General features: G+C 43.3%; 1 protein-coding gene across 5 annotated transcripts in view; it reads right to left on the bottom strand.

Annotated features, from left to right (window-relative positions):
• Positions 1–23,772, bottom strand: part of LOC119844411 (spermatid perinuclear RNA binding protein) — a 93,047-nt gene that overhangs the window by 58,880 nt on the left and 10,395 nt on the right. Inside the window, exon 1 of one of the 5 annotated variants that reach the window (XM_038375195.2) lies at positions 14,550–14,769. The exons of the other annotated variants lie outside the window; for them this stretch is intronic. The gene's annotated coding sequence lies outside the window, so the exon portion shown is untranslated. Of the gene's footprint in view, positions 1–14,549; positions 14,770–23,772 lie in introns of those variants that run through there. 5 annotated transcript variants of the gene reach the window in all.

The following is a 23,772-nucleotide window of genomic DNA, read 5'->3' on the forward strand; positions in this document are numbered from 1 at the left end:
GTGCAGGAACAGGGAGGATTCTGTGAGGGGGTCTCCACCACCCTCAACAGAAGTCAGGTTTCAGAGTAGCAGCCGTGTTAGTCTGTATTCGCAAAAAGAAAAGGAGTACTTGTGGCACCTTAGAGACTAACAAATTTATTAGTTAACAGAAGGTGAGCCATTCAGTCCGGTGATGGGTTTAGGGATCTCCCCAACTCTAACAGCTGCTGCTCACTCTGCAGGAGGCTGTCTGCAGGCTCAGGCAGATGGCACAGCATTGGTTAGACTCACATCACACTTCTGCATCCAAGAGGGAGAGAAACGCAATGTAATCATGAACCCTTGGGTGTACATCACCCCATGATTCCAGGAGTTGGGCCCTCAGCAAGGACCTCTGCCTTGATCCACCCCTGCAGCTAGTGCAGTCACCGCATTCAGCACTGGTCTCTTTGGCCTCTCTGATGAGGCTGCCACCACCATAGCAAGCTGCTTAAAAATAAAGGATCCATAAGAATAAATCAGTGGCATAACCAGCCAGCAGGATTATAAGCAACCTGAGATCCCATGTGTGTGTGGGGCACCACCTCCTCACCCTGTCTGTTGTTGGCTGGGTTACAGCAGAGCCTGGGTAAGCCCTTTTCTTTTTCCTCTCTGAAGTATTTCAGGTGCTTTTTTAAACACTGAGAAAATTAGTAACTAAGGCTGTGATTTTCAAAGCTACTTAAGGAAGCTGGATGCCCAGTTCCCATTCATTTGCGCACAAATCCCTAAAGCAGTTTGGGAAATCTCAGTCTAAACCCTTTGCAGCCACACTTGCATTAGCTGTGGCAGACAATCCAGGGAGAACGTTTGGCTTTGTGGCTCACTGCACAACCCATCAAGAAAGCAAGGAGTGGATTCTGAGAGTGCGCCATCCAGACTCAGATCCCACAGGGTAGGAATCTCAATAGAGAGATCTGATCAGATGGGAAAACTAGATAAACCACCTGTAATTTTAACCATTAAATACAATTCATTTTTGCTATCCCCTAACAGCTTCAATATGTACTTTAACTTTTTCCTGAATCAAAGATTAGTGGCTCTCAACCTTTCCAGACAACTATACTCCTTTCAGGTGATTGATTTGACTTGCGTACCCCAAGTTTCACTTCACTTAAAAATTACTTGCTTACAAAATCAGACATAGAAATGCAAAAGACTCACAGCACACTATTACTGACAAATTGCTGACTTTCTCATTTTACCATACAATTATAAAATAAATCTACTGGAATATAAATATTTTACTTACATTTCAGTGTATGGGATATAGAGCAGTGTAAAAAAGTCATTGTCTGTATGAAATTTTAGTTTGTACTGACTTCACTAGTGTTTTTTACGTAGTCTGTTGTAAAACTAGGCAACTATCTAGATGAGTTGATGTACTCCCTGGAAAACCTCTGAGTATCCCCAGGGGTACATGTACCCCTGATTGAGAATCACTATTGTAGAATCTCTCTCGGATACTTGGTCAAGAAATTAAACTCTAGCTCAGTGGAAAATCTGAATCTTTGCATCAGCAGGTCCTGGAATCATGCTACAGAGGCATGCGTCTCAGTCTTGTATTGGATAGTAAGGCACCATGGAAGGAGTTCTATCTAGTGAGTAACCGTTAGAGGAGAGTGTTGAAATTCCATTTGCTAGGATGAAATATATTCCCAGGCAGCTTGAATGCAAGTTGAAACATGCTGATTATGCATCAGCTTTCAGAATCAGACCCTTATTATTGCTTTTCCCTTCCTTCTGCTGCATTGTTCAAGTTGTCTGAATGCATCTATACAACTCTGTCATTTAGGAAGAGCCTGGAGTAATTTAGTGTCAAAGTCAGTCTCTCTCCATAGCACTGGAGCATAAAGATATTATATTACCCCTCTGCGTGATTACTAAATTATTGCTAAAGACAAATGGCACTGATGGGAATTTGCTTTGTGATCTTCACCTCTTAGCAGTGCCTCACACCAGACTCTGAAGAGCAGATTAACTGAGTCCATGCTATTCCAGAACTAAGTATACCAAGAATTGCTGCAAAAAGGCAGGCAGGATTTTCAGAAGAGACTAGCAATTTTGGGAGCCCAAGACCTCAAAGCGGCAATTTTCACACGTCCTCAAAGTCAGAATCCCTTTTTAGGTGGCAAGTCAGGCATCCAAAATCATGCTCACTTTTGAAAGGCCTGGCCAGTGTTCTTCCAAGAAACCCATGCCCACCCCCCACTAAAAAAAGCTATGAAGCCACACTTTCTGGACCCCTTTTTAAATTATAAAGAATATTGAGTATTGTTAGTCTCCAAGATGCCACAAGTACCCCTTTTAAGAGTATTGAGGGACTCTTGCTACAAATACATCTGTAGACAAGGACATATGCCAATCCTGGAAATAGGTATTTGCATAGCCTGAATCTGACAGGCTGCTGTTTGAAATAACATCACTCACATTACTGCAACATTTCCAAAGAGAGCTCTTTATGGCCATCCAGCAGGGATAAGTCTACTTTTAATATGGCCAAGATTGATATGCCACTGCGAATAGAACCGTCCTCTAAAACCTAGGGAGAAAGCCATGCTGGCTAAAGCACCAGTCAATGAAGACATGCTGACATGTGCAGCCCATTTCATTTGTCAAAACACTTACAAGTGGCAGCTGCCCAAGGAAGCAACATGCTAGGATCCTCCCAATTGTAAACTATCCATTAGAAGGGTCAGTCAGCTAAATGAAAAGGAGTACTTGTGGCACCTTAGAGACTAACAAATTTATTTGAGCATAAGCTTTCGTGAGCTACAGCTCACTTCATCGGATGCATTCGGTGGAAAATACAGTGGGGAGATTTATATACACACACAGAGAACATGAAACAATGGGCTTTATGATAAACAAATGATTTCAACAATTTCCATCCCACCATCAACCTCAGCCTGGACCAGTCCACACAAGAGATCCACTTCCTGGACACTACGGTACTAATAAGCGATGGTCACATAAACACCACCCTATATTGGAAACCTACTGACCGCTATTCCTACCCACATGCTTCCAGCTTTCATCCAGATCACACCACACGATCCATTGTCTACAGCCAAGCGCTACGATATAACCGCATTTGCTCCAACCCCTCAGACAGAGACAAACACCTACAAGATCTCTATCATGCATTCCTACAACTACAATACCCACCTGCTGAAGTGAAGAAACAGATTGACAGAGCCAGAAGAGTACCCAGAAGTCACCTACTACAGGACAGGCCCAACAAAGAAAACAACAGAACGCCACTAGCCATCACCTTCAGCCCCCAACTAAAACCTCTCCAACGCATCATCAGGGATCTACAACCTATCCTGAAGGATGACCCATCACTCTCACAGATCTTGGGAAACAGGCCAGTCCTTGCTTACAGACAGCCCCCCAACCTGGAACAAATACTCACCAGCAACCACACACCACACAACAGAACCACTAACCCAGGAACCTATCCTTGCAACAAAGCCCGTTGCCAACTCTGTCCATATCTATTCAGGGGACACCATCATAGGGCCTAATCACATCAGCCACACTATCAGAGGCTCATTCACCTGCGCATCTACCAATGTGATATATGCCATCATGTGCCAGCAATACCCCTCTGCCATGTACATTGGTCAAACTGGACAGTCTCTACGTAAAAGAATAAATGGCCACAAATCAGACATCAAGAATTATAACATTCAAAAACCAGTCGGAGAACACTTCAATCTCTCCGGTCATTTGATTACAGACCTGAGAGTGGCTATCCTTCAAAAAAAAAAAACAAAAAAAAAAAAACTTCAAAAACAGACTCCAGCGAGAGACTGCTGAATTGGAATTAATTTGCAAACTGGATACAATTAACTTAGGCTTGAATAGAGACTGGGAGTGGATGAGTCATTACACAAAGTAAAACTATTTCCCCATGTTATTTCTCCCCCCCACCCCACCCCACACTGTTCCTCAGACGTTCTTGTTAACTGCTGGAATTAGCCTACCTTGTTTGTCACCATGAAAGGTTTTCCTCCTTCCTTCCCCCCTCCTGCTGGTGATGGCTCATCTTAAGTGATCACTCTCCTTACAGTGTGTATGATAAAACCCATTGTTTCATGTTCTCTGTGTGTGTATATAAATCTCCCCACTGTATTTTCCACCAAATGCATCCGATGAAGTGAGCTGTAGCTCACAAAAGCTTATGCTCAAATAAATGTGTTAGTCTCTAAGGTGCCACAAGTACTCCTTTTCTTTTTGCGAATACAGACTAACACGGCTGCTACTCTGAAACCTATCAGCTAAACGAGTGTCAATGCAGAAGTAACTGTAACAGTGGAAGAGTGGGGCACTGCATTCTCCTCTTTCAAAATGATCTTCCTTGCTTCTCCCATGTGTTACTGCATTCTCTAGCTTTTATTTTCCATCTCTTTACATAAACTGTGTTTCCATTCCTTTCCCAACCCCTCCCAAATCCAACCCTCTTCTTTACTTCATTTCTTGCCACTACCAATCTCCTGCCTTGTCCTATTTTTGAGACTCCTTTCCAGCACATTTAGAGCTCAGCACCTTGTCAGTTAACACTATAGCTAAAGTATCTGAAACTGAACACTACACACTGCTTAAGCTGCCATCTCAGGCCTGCGGCAAAAGAGGAAAACCTCCTGTATTTCCACAGTGCTGCAGCTGGTACCCGACCGTCTCATGAGAACAAAGGAGCAGAATGTTGCCTGTTGGCAAATGCATGTTGTTACCCAAGATCATTGCTCAGATATCGACAGTAAACAGCAAGGCTGTCGAACTACCAGCAGCTTTGAGTGGTTCTAACTCACTACACTGTGGAGCACCTTCCCAACTTGCTGATGGCCCTCAAAAGACACAGCATTAAGTTTCGGGGAGAATAAGTTTTCCAATTAGAAGTACACCTGTAGTGTAATTAACACACCTCTTTTAATAGGCTGACACAAAGTTGGTTCTAATAAACCATTCCAGAAAAAAGAAGGGGAAAAAAGGGGGGGGTGTTAATTAACATACCACTGTTTCTAAAAATACAGCATCTTCCAATACCACAGGGCTCCTCGCCAGTTAGTCTGTGACAATAGCTGGGACATTCAAGATTGCATTATAGGAACAGAAGAATTCCGAGGCTAGGCTAGCCCAGGAGTTGATCTAGTCCAGCATACTGTCTCTGCCCAGACGCTTCAGTGGAAGTGCCCCCTCTCCCCCCGGATTAAATTCTGTTCTCAATAGACTACTGATTGTGTTACACACACGTGAGCTAATCCAACAAAAAGGTTTTGATTTAATTTACTTGCGTATTTTCATATGAAGAGTAGCAATGATGTCCTCTGTGAAAGTGAAAAGCTACAGCAGAACACATGTGAAGAAAGATCAGTCAAACTACATGAGCCACTAAACATTTGTCAAGGGTGTCTTCAGCACTTGTGATTAAGAAATCACGCTGAAGTGTGGTTATGGTCAGATGTTTACAAGCTCCAGTAAAAGAGGGCCTGCCCTTCCCAGTTCTCTGAATGCCCTTGACAATATGTTAAAAACATATTAAATTGACAAAGGAAAACCAACATCTTCTTACCTCAACAGATCTAACTCGAGTGTGCTGATGCACACCTGCAGTGATCAAAACTGAGCCATTACCTCTCTATCCCACGTTTCAGAGTAGCAGCCGTATTAGTCTGTATTCCCAAAAAGAAAAGGAGTACTTGTGGCACCTTAGAGACTAACAAATTTGAGCATAAACTTTCGTGAGCTACAGCTCACTTCATTGGATGAAGCTCATGAAAGCTTATGCTCAAATAAATTTGAGGTGCCACAAGTACTCCTTTTCTCTCTATCCCAGCAGAGCTATAGGAAAAGGAGCCAAACTGTTAACCAAGTTCCTTTTGCAGGATCTATTACTGATGTTAATTCTTGGCTTTTAGACCACAGGCTGAGGTTGCAAGGCAGAGAGAATGTTGTTATAGTTGGAAATTGAGTCAATTCTATGAGGAACTTCTTGGGAGAAGACAATGAACCCAACAAAGCTATTTTTACAGAATATAAAAGCAGCCGAGAAAAAAAAATCTTGCTATATACTTTTTATTTTATTTTTTTTTCAATTCACAGACTTCCATGGCTTGTATTACCAGTTCATTTTTGCTAATCATGGACTCCATATCTTCTTTGGCAGATCTTTCTATTGTTAAATTGGCCTTGCCCTCAAGAAAAAAACATGTCCAATCTAATTATTTTCCTCATGAATTTCTAATTACGGGCTCTTGTTTTTGGACTTTTCACCACTGTCAAACTGCCACTTAGCCTTCGTAACATCTCCAGTTGCTGGCGACAGCTCCTTCGCAGCTTGGACTCTCTCTAAATTGCACACACTTAATCCCCTCTCACAGGTGAGGCACTCATCCCTACTTTGTTGCCCTTGCCCATAGATGCAACATAATTTTGCTTTTTTTTTTCCTGTCTTTTCTTTCATGCTTTTACAGAGGTTAGCAAGATTATGCCCAACTCTGGGAACACAGGTGTATGCTAGCAAGCTGTTACACATTTCACCAGATCAGAGGAACACCGATGTTACACATGCGAAGTGCACTAACAGTATTGTTAAAAAAAATTTTCAGCAAGAAATTAAAAGGACACCATCAATTCACAAGGAAAATTTCAATTTTTTTTTAACCTACCATTGTTACACATACAATCGGAGATTATTATTCAAGATTGGGTTAAAAAAAAAATCTCAAAATCAGTTTACTCCGGATACTTGATAATACTTAGTGTCTAATTGGCTGGACCATTTGCCCTGGTAAGACAGGGTTCGCCTATAGCAACACAGGACAGCTAAACTTTTTTTTAAAAAAATAGGAAGATGTGATTCTAAAGCCACAAAACAGTAGCAGGATAACTCAGAGGGCAGGTGCAACACCTGAAACCACTAACTTTTCTCTTTTTTAAAAAAAATAAAAAGCTATTTTTGTGGTTGATGGCATGCTTTTGTGTTAGGGGTTGGCAACAGGATATGCAACATTTTACCTCTCCATCAGAAACTTCAATCAACCCCAGTTGGGGACTTAAAGTTGGTGCCATCTGTTCAGCAGCCTATATGAGCCAATGCCCAGGTCACAAAACCAACCCCACAACTGGCAAGCTAAGCAGAGGGGGCAAAAACTGAATAGGACATGGACACTGAACAACTCACCCACCCCTAGAAGTGGTCTACCCAGGGTACACCTGCACAGGGGACACACATGCTTTACGGGCTAAGCTGTCCCTCATTGTGTGGTAAGATGTCATTTGCCAATGCTGTCAGTCTAGCCCCTTCCATCAACACTAAAACAAGAATAATAACTAAAATAGAAACTCGTGTGTTAGTGAGCAGCAATGCATCTGCAGAGGTTTAGAAAACACGAACACACTCCAGGAACAACATTTGCTATTGTTTCTTGTCTCCCCCTGAGACAGACACTGTAGATTGCCTTTTGCTCTGAAAGGACGCCAGCTTTCATTTACTCTAGCTTTTCTAGAGACCTTCCTTCTCATCTGTACAGCACTATAGCAAGTCAGGATTGGGCCTTCCCACAGTGGCATCTGTCAAGCCCTGCACTTCAAACTGCATATCTAAAAATAGGCAGCAGGACATTCAATACCCAACTGAACACTATTTTTCTTTAAAGTTATATCTCCGTAGATTTGCATTGAGTGTATACACTAAAGGAAATGAAAGAGCGATTGTAAATGTTTTACAATTTTTTTAATTATTTCCTTAACAACATAAGTCAATGAACAGTTTTTAGTTTGGAGCTTTCGCCTGAAGCATTTGCAACCCAAACAGGGCAGCACTGGTATTAGTGTATAAAAAACCACTGACTAGTTTCACTTCACTGAGTGAAATGCAAAAAAGGAAAGGAACGGAACACCATGAACAGATGAGTGGATTTGATTTTTAATATGCTGTTCCATTGATCCGTGTAATTAATTTATTTTAACCAAGGTAAGGAATTAGGCTTTTTTAATCTGGCATTGCCCCTTTAAACAGTAAATAAAAATATTTAACAATTATCATCAGAGTACGATCTTGAATATGGGGCGTTATTTTCTCTAAATAAAAAAAAATCCATTTGGGATATACCAACACCTGGATCCAGACAGAGAAGTTCTCAGATAAGTTATAGTCCCTGAAAGCAGAGGATTTACAGGATACCAGAAGCTTTCACATTCCAAAACACCCAAGTCTACCAGTGAATTCAAAATAATGCTTTTTACAGGCACTCAGATGTTACTGTTTTACTTTTTCTAAAGGCTGCAAATTAGGAGATGGAGGGTTGTGACCCACTATACGTCTGCTGTTATTCTAGCCATATCATGTCCTATTAGCCTACCAAATGACTAAGACCATGCCATTAACATATGGCTTAAGGCAAATGCAACAATTCCAGGTAGCTGTGTGTTGAGAACTAAGTTTAAACAGGTTTCAGAGTAGCAGCCGTGTTAGTCTGTATTTGCAAAAAGAAAAGGAGCACTTGTGGCACCTTAGAGACTAACAAATTTATTTGAGCATAAGCTTTCGTGAGCTACAGCTCCGATGAAGTGAGCTGTAGCTCACGAAAGCTTATGCTCAAATAAATTTGTTAGTCTCTAAGGTGCCACAAGTACTCCTTTTCTTTTTAAGTTTAAACACTGACTGGGTTTCTCTTCTTGGAATCTGTCCATCAGAACATGAGGCAAGTGGGGAAATAGAAATCTGGAGAGCTTTATGGCGAGTGAAAAGGTGCATCATTCATTGTCTCCATAGAAAGAGCTGCACATCTCTCCTGCCAGCACTCACTGCACAGCTATATTAATCCACAAAAGCCTGGTTAATTTCTGAGAGTAGTTGTGGGGGAGTTTCTAACTCTAGGGAAGGAGATGAGTGTAAAAATCACAAGGACGGGGTCAGAGATTCAAGAAAAACTTGCCTAGCAGAGTAGGCAAGTGACACAAAGAGTCCATCTGTGGAAGGAATTAGCATTCCTCTCAGCCTTCCCAGGGCTGCCTCTGTAGCACAATAGTCTAGAGTAGAATAATATTTTTAAACACCAATGAACAATAAATTGAATGAAGCATCCCACAGAACGACGGAGGTTACACACTGATGAGTGCAGCGGGAAAACTACTTCTCCATCTGCTGGTAAGGAGATAGAATTACCCTGTGCTCTATAGCCATACAGCGGGAGAATGTGTTTTCCAGGTTGAATGGTGGAGGGAGGAGCAGGAGGGACCCAACATCCACCGCCTGTGAAACCACTTATATTTTGAGTTTCAGAGTAGCAGCCGTGTTAGTCTGTATTCGCAAAAAGAAAAGGAGTACTTGTGGCACCTTAGAGACTAACAAATTTATTTGAGCATAAGCTTTCGTGAGCTACAGCTCACTTCATCGGATGCATCGAATGCATCCGATGAAGTGAGCTGTAGCTCACGAAAGCTTATGCTCAAATAAATTTGTTAGTCTCTAAGGTGCCACAAGTACTCCTTTTGTTATATTTTGAGTGTAACTTGAAGCTTTAATTAGCCTTCACTAGAGGGCAAGAAATGTACAGCTCAGCTCTGATATTTTATTCCAAGCACACATGTGGTTGATTGAATATTGATTTACATATGTACAGGTTCTGCAGATTCTGCATAGTATCCAAAATAATGCATGTAACCATTGTGTCACACCACCACAAATACACTCTTTTGTGGAGAAAGCGGTGTGTTTTGAAGTAGCACTGCTTCAGAATGAAATCTTTTACTAAGAGGGAAGGCAACCCATTTTAGAGAGTCAGGTGATCTGGTAACTTCCCCCGCCCTGATAATTCCCGTCAATATGCATCAGACATCTCAGAGCACTTTACAAACATCAAGCCTCAGCCCCCTGAGATAAGTGTAATCCCTCCTTTACATACAGGAAAAAAACAAACAGAGTTAAGTAACTTGCCCACGGTTGCACTGAGAGTCAGAGGTAAAACTGGGAACAAAGCCAATTACTCCTTAGTGCTAATCCCACACTCTAAGCTTTGGAGCATGATCCCGCCCAACTTTTCAGCACATTAACTAGGCTTTTCTAGTTCAGTCTGGAACAGACTTTTTTATATTTATATATATAAAGTAAAGCATATAAGAGACGACTTTTTTCCCCCATTGACTCTCACTCTCGTAAAAGCATAGGTCACAGGGCTGACCCATCACCTCTAACATATAATCAAAAGACAGCCACACAAACTCTCATAATGAACCAATGCTCAGCGTTAGCTGTAGGCTTATGGGAGTCAAAGTAGCAGCCCAAGAACTGGACTCCATTTAGCTGAGTTCTGGTTGTGAATCTTATTTTCAGACCTCAAAGGGAACGGTCATGACAATTTTGAGTATCAGGTACGGGTTGAAACATGGATTCAGGAGCTTTCCGTTAAGCTCCTGTGTTTGAAAGCCCTGTCCCAAGACACAACATATTACACACCTCACTGTTAACAGGCTGTACCATGCTCCAGGTTTGATCTCAGGAAACACAGGACCCAGCACAACTAAAATGCGGCAGAAAAACAGGAGTAGAGCCTTTGAAAAGCCGGGGTACAGAGAGAGCAGGATGATGCCACATGATCTCAACTCTCCCCAGGGCAAAAGACTCATGCCCCTGTACTGGGCATCTCAGTCAGGAGTCCAGGGTTTCAGATGCTCTTCCTGTTTTGAGGAAATGCTTTTCAAATAAAACAGTAAAATATCTTTGCAAGTCTAAGTCCATAACAAGTAACGTGGGAAACAAGCATCACAAACAAACAGAATTCCCAGATTTAAGGATCATGTCCTCTCTTATTCCCAGGATTCAAGTTCAAGATTCTGGGTTTCTCCTACCATAGCTGCTAATTCTACAAACACCCGATGTAGAGGGAGGCATCCTGCCCCAATTCTGACATTTGCAGTTTGTAACCTTTCAGGGTTTTTTTTTTTTTAAAACGTGTAATTAAGGCCACACATTTAAAGCCTGACCAAGCAAACCCTTCTTATGACAGCTAGGGGATCATTGTCATCAGTGGTAAGCACCAAAGCACTACTCTGTTCATGCAATCAGGTCCTTTTGCTGTGAGCAATTTAAGGCTTTGACAGTTTTGTATATTTTAGAAGCATTTCAGTTCACTTTTAATACTTTGTCCCTTTGACCACCCCCATTCAGAGCCCCTGGACTCCTTTCGCCGGATGGTAGGGGAACAGCTGTTATTGTTTGTACTGTAATTTGCCAGTTTCGTTTTGGCAAAGTGCATACGAAGTCGAGGCATCGTGAGGAGACTGCTTTTCAACAGATGGAAGCTTTCAGCCATTGCATCTTCTTCCAGAACAGCTCAGCAAAGCAGTACTAGCTTTCTTTCTGAACGACATTCAGACACCTAATCAGACAGGTAAGATCTTCGTTATTTGAAAAGCTTCTAAATGATATAATGTTTCAATCCTCATTTTTTCACATGGAAGACTTATTTATAATACCTTTTCCATAAAGCTATAAAGACTTCCATCTAAAGCAAATGCCAATACGAGTGTGACACTAATCTAGAAGTATAAACCCAAAACTTGTCCTATCTTAAAATTGCTATAGTGATGGATGGCACCCAGATTATGTCTATTTTGTTTTAAAGACATCATATTACCCTAAATTCATACATTTTTAAGGGTTGAAGGGATGTTATGACCATCTAGTCTGACCTCCTGCATAAGACAGGCCATAAAATGTCACACAATAATGCCTGAAGTCCCCTCAGCCACCTCAAAGAAACTAGGAATGACCATCTAAGCAGGATCTACAATGTTTTATCCTCTGCTATGGCAGACAGTGAATGCTGTTGGGAAGTTCCAAACCACAAGCCACAGACAGAAGCATACAATCTGGCAGATAAAACAAAAAGCCCTGATTACACAGCCTCTGCATACCCAAGGTTTTCAGAGGCAGCTGACCCTTTTGGGGAAAGGGAGCACCTTGGGTATCCAACAGTCCCTTACAGACAAGTAAGAAGCCATACTGAGAGTCTGTAGGGTGTGAGGACGCTGCTGGCAATATAGAAGCCTTGGGAGTTACAGGGTGCGAAGTCACCAATGACTGGAGAATCCTCAAGACTCAACCAAATGCCAACAGTGGCGTGGAACCAGATGCAGCAAAGCCAGCAGAATTCCCCTGGTAACCTTCTCTATTTCCAGATGGAGTAAATACAATTCATTAAACCCACTAGCATTACAGGATGACAGACTCTGCCAAGGCCATGTGCAAGGACTCCTGGAAAGTTATGACTTCACAGCACTGCAAGGACTATTATGGGTCCTGCATTTCCATGTGCTTTAAGCAGCACAGAGCCAGAGTAGAAGCAGCTACAGCAAAAGTGCGTTGGAGTTCTACACCATGGATTGAGAGAGACAGGGCCTACCCAAAGAATGCAATCAAATGTTTAGTTTAATCTCAGCCCATTAAAATCCGATTTGCAAAGATACATTTTCCAGAATACAACAGAGCCTCTGCAGTATCTGCCAAACTTCTTAGAGAGGAAAACTGCTAAAAACTGAAAGAGCAATTACATGAGCTGCACTTGTTAAATAGTCTAGGTTTTAACAAGTGTTAAATCTGACCAATAACAAAGGAGAAAAGGAGGCGGCTCACACTCACACAGGTTTGATCAATGGGAGACCTGACCTTGCTGGTACAACCTAAAGTGAGTTCATGCTATTAACAATGGGGACAAAATATCCCTTCACCAAGTGCTTGCAAGGGAAAAAAGGTTGAGGAGTCAGAAACTGCATTTTCTATTCTATTCCAGCTTGTATTTAATGCCTACTACCATGGTATACAAATAGCTGTGTCCTTTCCCTTCTGAGCCACAGTTCAAAATTATGCATATGATAAAAGAGCCATTTGGAAGTCACCCAAAATAGGGAGGTTCCAGAAAAAAGGATACTATGGTCATCTAAGAGTCAATTCAAAGTGTAACCAAAATGCTTTAGAGGAAAGATAGATGAAGTATTTCTCAAAGTGAGTTGTATTCAGACATGATACAGGGGGGAGGGATAGCTCCATGGTTTGAGCATTAGCCTTAAGCATTTAGAGATCTGGGGCAAAAAAAATTGGGGATTGGTCCTGCTTTGAGCAGGGGGTTGGACTAGATCTCCTGAGGTCCCTTCCAACTCTGATATTCAATGATTCTATGATGAGATGAATTAAAATACAGCAACGTTCACCTTGAAATACCACAGAACTAGTTGGATGCATTTAGACTCTTCCCACAGGAGACCCAACTTAGGTGAAATCCCGAGTGAACGAATTTGACTCTCAGGCCAGTCTCTAGTAGACATTTGTTCTTATCACAGAAATCACAGTTTGACAATTATTAATGAACATTTCTATGGCAGCCTCTGTTCAGAAATGAAACAGCAGGGATATTTGCTGTGGATCATACAGGCAGGCGCTCACCATGTACCTTAAAACTATGCTTGGTTCTATCTAACAAGGATTTATCTAATTGGTAGTTATTTTTCTTAGACTGGCTCAACTTAAAGAACTGAAAATTAAGCATGTAAGATACAAACCTAGAAGAGTAATAGGAGTTAGCTGTCTGCCTCTAGAGCAGCAAAGCAATAAGGTCATTTTAAAATATATTTAATTGTTGTTCAAACTCAGAAAGCTGCAGTTACAGAATTACAAAACCACCAACTGTTCAATGGAAAATTGTAGCTGACTGCCAGAACAAACTACTATTTTTTTTTTTTATCATATACTGCATACACCTCAGTGGTGCAGGCAGGGAAATGTACAGCCTGGATACACCCCGGTCAGAAGTGAGAGAGATGTGAGTCTCTACCTAAGCGAGGGGATGGCTGAGGAGCAGTAGGAGCCAAAAACGGGTGCCCTTGAGGGACGATGGAGGACTACAGGTGCAGTTGCTCATAACTGTGACAGGCAGCCCTTTACAGAACAAGCACCATCATTGTGGTTAGGGCTAGGAGCTTGTCATGATAAATGATACAAGAGTCCACAGTCTGATCCTAGAGACAAGACTATATTTACTCATTTATTGTACAAAACAAGATGTCAGAAGTCAGAGCAGACATGATTTTAATCAACTAGCCTCTCTTTTTTGCAATAAAACTGTTTAAAGCCATTTAATATTTAATACCATCAAGCCATTCAAAGCCATTGCTGCCTCCTCTTCAAAAAGTGAAAACAGAGCAGTGCAGCACAGATGCCTGCTAAACCAGCTCGTCAGCTCCAGAACTCCGCTCCCACCCCAAATGTCACAGTACCCACCATCCTCATTCCCCGGTGAATGGTGAAATCACGAGCATTAACTTTATGAGCATCTCTCTGGAGGGTGTGACTTTTTCTGACAGCTCCCAATGTTCTCAGCAAAATTAGTTCAGCTGTTCCCATCACATGTACCTAGCAACACCCAAGAAGCCCAGTGTCAGAACTTATGAACCTCAAAGACCATTTAATCTCTGACTCCCATGACAAAAGTACAACTCTAGTCATAGAAGGGTTTGTGTTTGCTTACTTCTGTTTCTAATAGGAAAGATGTTTTCCATTCAAACGCAGCCATCGTCAAATAGCCACAGCTGTCCCACCACCACATTCCGGGTTCCTTCCATAAGCCTTCGTCACAATGTTCAGGTGAGACCAGGCTCAAAGCTGTAGAGTAGTGATCAACGCACTGTAACTGAAGGGAAGTAAAGATCGAGACAGCACGGGTTCACATGCTGAGAGAGGCATAGTACACCGCTTCGGGGTTTGGTCCCACCAGTTTCATTTCCATTTGTTATTTTAAGGAACCAAAATGAGCACAGGTGCATTCACAACAGTCAACATCATGTGCGCAAATAAAGCATTACAGAACGGGAAACCTCACTAGCTCCACCAATTTATACCAAGGGACTCAAACTAGCACTAAGGAGTTCTAGCACCCAGGCTCTCTGGCACAACCTAAGGCAACCAGACAACCCTGGCAGCATCCCCAGATGGCCAGCAGGCTTGGATTCCACTGTCCCAGTAAGAGAGAAGCTCGTTATTGGGAACCTGTGGCATCTGTCCCAGCTGTGACTCTGGGACCGGATAAGGGGAACCTGGATCTCTCTAAGGCAGGGTTTTTCAACCCATGGGTCAGGACCCAAAATTGGATTGCCAAATTGTCAGACGGTCGCACACCAGCTCCTGTCCCACAGGGCTGGCTGGGCTCGCCTCCCTGCTCCCATAGGGCTGGGTTTCCAGCACCACGCAGGTTTAGCCCGACCATCATGATGACAGGAGTCCAGATAGGCCAATTTTCAGTGAGTGGCATTTGTAACCCAAGGAGCCAAGTCACAAGTCCACCCACACACATCTGGTCCCATCAGAGAGGTGGGGCCAAATCTGAGTGGCACTGAACCCTGGACTGGAGAGGAAAGCCCAGCCAGCCCCCAGAGCACAGGAGGCGCAGAAGCTGCCACCATGGGGTGAATGCCAGGCAGCACCCAGGGTGGGAAGGAGAGGGCAGGATCCAACTGAAACCACCCCAAGGCCTCTACCTCTAAACTATTTACTGTGCCGTGACAGGCCATAAACATTTACAAATGGGTCCTCTGCCCAACAAGGCTGAGAACCACTGCTCTAAAGTGCCCAAGACTCAAACTCCACAGGGCTTTAAAGATCAAAGCCAGCATGCAGAACTGCAGCTGTATAGGAACCGGAGGGCTGGCGAGATACGGTCCCTGGAATAAAGCACTGCTACGTAAGCAGACACCCACATTCTGTGATACTCCATGTTTACACAGCCTCACGTGTCAGGCTCGCTGGGGATAGGCCATGAATGACAGGGAAGATCATGCTTCTCGATGGAAACGCTCCTGACTATAGCTGGTAGGTGACTATCTAAAGGCAGATGGGGACCCCAATCTGCACCTTTTACTAAAGTGTGGTGAATAGACTATTTGGAGGGCAGCAATAGATTCTACCATCTCTTCCCATTGTCCCACTCCCTCAGCCCTAATTACACCCCCTCTCTCCCCCCAGTTACCAACCAGCTGCTTGCACTACACTGGTTTTGTGGCATTCAGCCCCTATGGTCAATTTAATTCTGAGACTGTCAACATGGGAACCAGATAGCGCCAGCGGCAGTGTCCAAAGTGGACACCTGTCTACCCACACCGGACTGCAACCCAACCACTTCAGACAGGCAGCTGCAAGGCCAACAGATGCCATAAATCCAAGCATCTTACAGCCTGTCTAGGATGAGCACAGAACTCCAGCTTCTTCATCGGGCTGGTTCAGAGAAGCCTCTGTGACCAGCTCCTTCATTTCTTTGGTTTTTAAAAGCAAGGAGGGGAAGGGGAGAAAGAGGGAGACACATACACATTCAGGTGGTGAGATAAATTCTTTAAGGAAGGGATTGTCCTTTTGTTCTATTTTTGTACAGCAGCTAGTGCAATGGGGTTCTGGTCTATGACTGGGGCTCGGAGGCACTACTGCAACACAAATAAGGGAAGCAGATTTAAGGAACATTACACACACACGCATAAACTTGTTACATCCCCCTGCTACACTCTGCCTATTTAGACTATAAACCCTTAGAGGCAGGGATGGCCTTTGTCATCATGCATTTGTGCAATGACCGGCACAATGCAACTTTGTTCTAGTTGAGACCTGCAGGAGCCACTGTAGTACAAAAAATGACTAATTCCCTCCCGCCAACCCAATAAGCCAAATTGTCTAGTTTTTCCAGGCTGCTCCCTATGCACAGAAGGCCCCCCTCACCCCAGCTCACTGAGCCACCATTCTCCCCTCCTGTGATGCCCCCAAAAAGAGAAGACAGATAAATACATATTTAACACAGTGTTATGCCTTCCACTAGGCTTCCTAGCACATCCCTTCTTCTCCAGGCCTGGCTCTTAGACTATGTCCTCTGGAGGGCAGGAACATCTCATTTTGTCTCTTGTACAGACCAAAGCACACGTACTCAGTGCTCAGAGAGCCGTTAGCACTTTCCACTCCCCCACTGCTACCCCTTTCTCCCTTGTGCCTGTGAGCCTAGCTACTCCATCTTTCTGCCTTTGTGCTGGAGCAGGTACCTGCAAGCCGTGTTCCGGTGCTGCAGTGCTCACCCGCTGCAGTGACACACTGACAAGGAAAATCCTTGACAGTTTCATGCTGCTGCAGACGCAAAGCAATGCAGTGCACCCCAGAGAGCCATACCACCAACCCTGCAGGAGTTTTTCCTGCTCTATCTCCCATTCCCCATGCAGCAGTGAGGAAAAGTGGGCTCCTACAATCCCATGGTGAATTTAGAAAGGTCATTATTGTGGGAAAGATACTGAGCAAAGTGACCTTAATTGCCCCTGCTATTCTCTTCTATGTAAACGTTTAAGTGAACTCAATTTAGACCTTTTGTACCATAAAAGCCCCCAGATTTCTGATCTGTCTCGAGATTCAAAACTGACAAGGAAACTCATGGTTTTTATTTTTTTGGCATGTTCTCCAATTACTATTCCAATCTCCTAACACAAAGGCTTCACACACACACACACACACACACACACACACACAAAGTCATCTCGACTTAACCCAGGAGTTATTCCAAAGATTCTTATCACAACAGGAGCAAAATGGAAACAGAAAAGGAAAGAGAGAACACATCATATCCCAGAGCACCTATCCACTCAGCCTAAAATTCAATCAGTTATGTATGCTATGTGGAGCCCCGACCTGGGGTATTCTATCTGCTACCCAAGATCCATAAACCTGGAAATCCTGGACGCCCCATCATCTCAGGCATTGGCACCCTGACAGCAGGATTGTCTGGCTATGTAGACTCCTTCCTCAGACCCTACGTTACCAGCACTCCCAGCTATCTTCGAGACACCACTGACTTCCTTAGGATACTACAGTCCATTGGTGATCTTCCTAAAAACACCATCCTAGCCACTATGGATGTAGAAGCCTCGACACCAACATTCCACACAAAGATGGACTACAAGCCGTCAGGAACAGTATCCCCGATACTGTCACGGCTAACCTGGTGGCTGAACTTTGTGACTTTGTCCTGACCCATAACTATTTCACATTTGGTGACAATGTATACCTCCAAATCAGCGGCACTGCGATGGGTACCCGCATGGCCCCACAGTATGCCAACATTTTTATGGCTGACCTTAGAACAACGCTTCCTCAGCTCTCGTCCCCTAATGCCCCTACTCTATTTGCGCTACATGATGACATCATCATCTGGACCATGGAAAAGAAGCTCTTGAGGAATTCCACCATGATTTTCAACAATTTCCATCCCACCATCAACCTCAGCCTGGACCAGTCCACACAAGAGATCCACTTCCTGGACACTACGGTGCTAATAAGCGATGGTCACATAAACACCACCCTATATCGGAAACCTACTGACCGCTATTCCTACCTACATGCCTCTAGCTTTCATCCAGATCATACCACTCGATCCATTGTCTACAGCCAAGCGCTACGATATAACCGCATTTGCTCCAACCCCTCAGACAGAGACAAACACCTACAAGATCTCTATCATGCATTCCTACAACTACAATACCCACCTGCTGAAGTGAAGAAACAGACTGACAGAGTCAGAAGAGTACCCAGAAGTCACCTACTACAGGACAGGCCCAACAAAGAAAATAACAGAACGCCACTAGCCATTACCTTCAGCCCCCAACTAAAACCTCTCCAACGCATCATCAAGGATCTACAACCTATCCTGAAGGACGACCCATCACTCTCACAGATCTTGGGAGACAGACCAGTCCTTGCTTACAGACAGCCCCTGATCTGAAGCAAATACTCACCAGCAACACACACCACACAACAGAACCACTAACCCAGGAACCTATCCTTGCAACAAAGCCCGTTCCCAACTCTGTCCACATATCTATTCAGGGGATACCATCATAGGGCCTAATCACATCAGCCACACTATCAGAGGCTCGTTCACCTGCGCATCTACCAATGTGATATATGCCATCATGTGCCAGCAATGCCCCTCTGCCATGTACATTGGCCAAACTGGATAGTCTTTACGTAAAAGAATGAATGGACACCAAATCAGACGTCAAGAAATATAACATTCAAAACCCAGTCGGAGAACACTTCGTCTCTTGGTCACTCGATTACAGACTAAGAGTGGCTATCCTTCAACAAAAAGCTTCAAAAACAGACTCCCCATGAGAGACTGCTGAATTGGAATTAATTTGCCAACTGGATACAATTAATTTAGGCTTGAATAGAGACTGGGAAGGATGAGTCATTACACAAAACTATTCCCCATGGTATTTCTCCCTCCCACCCCACCCCCCACTGTTCCTCTGATATTCTTGTTAACTGCTGGAATTAGCCTACCTTGCTTGTCACCATGAAATGGTTTTCCTCCTCCCCCCCCCCCCCGCTGCTGGTGATGGCTTATCTTAAGTGATCACCTCCTTACAGTGTGTATGATAAACCCATTGTTTCATGTTCTCTCTCTGTGTGTGTGTGTGTGTGGTGTGTGTGTGTTGTGTGTGTGTGTGTGGTGTATAAATCTCTCCTCTGCTTTTTCCACCAGATGCATCCGATGAAGTGAGCGTAGCTTACGAAAGCTTATGCTCTAATAAATTTGTTAGTCTCTAAGGTGCCACAAGTACTCCTTTTCTTTTTGCGAATACAGACTAACACGGCTGCTACTCTGAAACCTGTCAGTATGCTATGTATGATATTCGCTACTGTACTTTACAATAGACTGTCTGTGGAGAGCGGGGGTGAAGGTAAAAAACCCTTTGAGCTAAAGTGCACCTGCTAAGCTAGCCATCATGCTAAATACTGTATTTGAAATCATTGGTGTTCAGTTCAGCTACAGAGGACTCAATCTTCCAGTCTGAGAACCATGCTCTAATGTGTGTGTAATATATTAGGATCACCATTATATTTAAAAATAAAAGTAAGGAGCTAGTTGATCTCTACCATCAAATGGACCAATGTTACCACAATGGTTAGAGCAACTGTTCTGCGAAAAGTGACCAATAACAGCACCATGGAGTTCCAGGTCCATTTTTTCCTTGGCAAAATACAGCCAGGAGGAGCCAGCCAGAGACTCCAGCTGTCAGGTAGCAGCAGACTCAGGACAGGGACCTCTGGACATTCAGAAAACTTTCTACAGTTTTGAGTGAACTCTCTCTGCCCTATGCTGATTGGCTGTTTGCTCAAACTCTCCTGTCCCTCCTGTCCCTCCGACTCACTCCCCATCTGTCTCTCGTCTCCTACCCTGCCCCATCACCCCTTAGCTGATCCCCCTTCCTAACTAGCCCCATGAAAAAATAAAGTTCTGGAACTAATCTGATTTTTGCTTTCATCACACTATTCACACTACTAGTGTTATCCACCTTCCCTACCCTGTGTTTGTTTTGTCTATTTAAATTGTAAGCTCTTCGGGGCAGGGCTTATCTGTTAGTCTGTGTTTGTGCAGTGACTGGCACAATGGGGCTTCCCTTTCTTAGATGGTCCTTAGGCACTACTGTAATAAACATCATGATGATGATTAATAATAATATGCAAGTTACAGCAAAGGTAGGTGATCTTCCAATCCATTCAGCAAAGCATCTGCAGTTGCCATTTCAAGGCATATTCGACAAAGCAGCTCTCCACAGAAAAAGCTGTCATACAACTTGACTGTTCAGCAAGCAACATATAAATGAATAATTGCCAACTCACTGGGAGTTGCAAGCTCTTTTGTGTTGTTGAACGAAGGCCTCACAATCTGCCCAAAGTCAGCCAGATAGATGCTCCTGCTAACTGCATGAGGTCTCATTGCCTGTGCCATGTGTATTCTTCCCACAGGTACCTTCACTGAACCACTGACTGAAATACACGTCAAAGCCGCTGAAACCACTGAAATAGAAAGAGACTTCAAGCTTGCCTACTTTTATAGCAGAGGATTCAAGACCACCAAGATCTTATGTTTTGCCTCCCGACTGGTTGCAAAGTTCTATGGATGTTCGCAGAGGATGACAGATCTAAAGTACTGTTGAGGAGGAGGCAGCATTCTGTACTGTGCTATCATATGGTCCCCGCTGCAGCCTCTCACTGGAGGTGGAATGCTGTTACGACACTGCAGATGATGCTAGCGTCAGACTCGTAAAAAGCTGATTCTCTGAAGCATCTCAACGGGAACTGAGATGCAGGCACATTATAGCACAACTGCACTGAGCAGGAGATGAATTTATAATGTGGAGCCAGTATAACATTAACACCGATTCCATATTAAGTATTCTAAGTTACTGCACATGTACAATGTTTGAACCAGACAGTTTAAACTGCAACATGGAGCGTTTCCCCTTTTAGGAATCTACTCTAGTAGTGCACAGTAATAATTATGGTCCGTAATAAGCCCCATTTGTGAGAGGGTTTTGTTACTCTGCTGCCTTCATTTGTTTCATGCTGAAACTTGGCATGAAGTACAGATTCCAGGCCTGCAGTAAAAAGTTAAATAAAATCAGTTTCCTTGTTTTTTTGAGACAGGCAAAACGTGAAGTCCCAGTTTCAAGTTCTTCAGTGTTCTTAAAACGGAAAAAAAAGATGCTAGCAAAATATACCCCCCTGGACAGTGACCTTTGGGAAAGTTTTAAATTGCAGAGCAATCCTAGTGTTCCAGTGGCATACTATCAAGCACATATAATCTACACTGTAAATCACAATCTGACAGCAAAGCTATCAGAGACCAAGCAATCGGAGCTGCACTTTGTAAACTGTTTTGTTTTAAAACCAGATCTGCATATTGCTTCCTTTTACTTGCTTGGTACTAAAGACCATATCTGTAAGGCAGAGTTCGGTTAAGACTTCATTTGCTTATGATGCTTATTCCCCACCGCACAGCGTTAATCCCCTGGAATGCAGAGATGGTTAATAGAGGGAAATGACTGAGCTCCCAAAGAGGTGAAGGAACAGGCTTCAGGAACCAAACCAACATAAAAAGTGACAATTCTATATCCATGCAAGTATGATTGATAATAAAGAACAAATGGGGAGGAAGGGGAGCATAAACAACATATCACTTTATTTTTCTGTCATCTTCATCCACTCATGATGTGCCTCAGCTGCCCATCTTAAAACAGATACAAAGCTCTTTACAAATTGCTTTGAGATCTACAAATAGAAGTACCAAGTACAATTATTATTGGTAATTTCAGATAAAATGGGTATGTAAGGAAAAAAGTGCTACAGTGAAACAATCACTGCAAGCAAAGTTATTCCTGTGCAGGGAGTTTTTCAAAGTGTTCAAGGAGGTGACAAAAGCTCTAACAGGAATGAAGAGTCTAATGCCACATTCAGATGTTGCAACATATTTTGGCTGCTGCCAATATGAAGTGGTATCAAATGTATTCATAGAGCAAACAAGAGCAGCACCAAGTTTTTCCAGAATTTGATTTTATCTAAAAATCAACTCAATTTAAATATCCCCAGCTAAAAGAGGATTCTGACTTGCCTTCAGGGTGGAAATTACGATTCTTTCCTTATGCTGATTTAAGGCAACCAGTTTCCTTCTCAGCATCCCACCTTATCTGCCAAAGAGAGGTGGTGCATGCAGATGTGGATTCAAAGCAAACCGAGCTACTTTATGAGACCATGTTATTGGCAACAACCAACTTGATCCCGACCCCAAAAAGTAAAGAAGCTAGCTGCTTTGCCTTTTCTTGTATTAGAGCAGTGGTTCTCAATCTGCAACCCAATCAGCACAGAGCTGCGGCCCATGTGCCATCTCAGGGCCACACAGGTAGTACTGGATGCAGCCCACAATGGGTAAATAGGTTGAGAACCACTGATTTGGAGTCAGAGTTTGAGGCCAGAAGGGACCACCAGGTCATCCAGTCTGCCTGTATCACCGGCCATTAATTACCACCCCAGCACATGCACATCCAGCCAACAACCCAAATTAGACCAAGTATTAAAGCCCTCAGGAGTGTAACTCATTGTATGGTTACTGTCCTTTCTAGGGTGCTCATCACCTACTTATCCACACACAATTCCTGCTAATTTAGCCTAATACCCGTGTGAGAAAATATCCCCATCACCTTTCATTTTACAGGGCAAAATGAAGCTTGGAGAAATTAAGTCATGTAACAAGTCAGAGGTAGAGCCTGGAACCCAGGTCTCCCCATCCCTCGTCCTATAGCTTAATCACAAGAGCATTCCCATAGGAGTAAGACGGTTGTGTAAAAGGCTTCTTTCCTTTTAAACCAGATCAGGGTCTCCCCTTGTCACCTTAACTGGGAGATGAGGTCACCTATAGAGTGTTTGTCTTTATTTCTGACTTTAAGATAATGCCCATGACCTAGCTTGGATGTCACAAAGTACTGCCTACCTAGCTAGTAAGTAATGAGGACTATCAAGTTGCACCACACCTATACACAGAGACACACCTGAGCCTCTTTAAAAGCCATTAGGCTAAATCTGAGAAACATGCCAAGTCACTATCTGATCAGGACACCTGGACAGCCCAACTGAGAGAAGCCAAAAAACTCCCACCCTATTTGTTAATTTGTCAATTTTCCCCACATTTCCAATCAGGAGATCACATAAGAGCTGATTATTCAGGTTCTTGAAGCTGCATCAAAAAGTACAAGCAAACTGAAAGATGCATGCTGCTGAAGAAAGCATCCTGCTCTAAAGTTGGATTTTCGTGTGCGTATGTGTGTTTTTGCTTTTCATTCTGTGATTAAGAACCGCTATTAGGGAAGGAAGGAGGAAAGCAGATACAAAAC

This window comes from Dermochelys coriacea, chromosome 16, assembly GCF_009764565.3.
Source record: "Dermochelys coriacea isolate rDerCor1 chromosome 16, rDerCor1.pri.v4, whole genome shotgun sequence".
Classification (NCBI taxonomy): Eukaryota; Metazoa; Chordata; order Testudines; family Dermochelyidae; genus Dermochelys; species Dermochelys coriacea.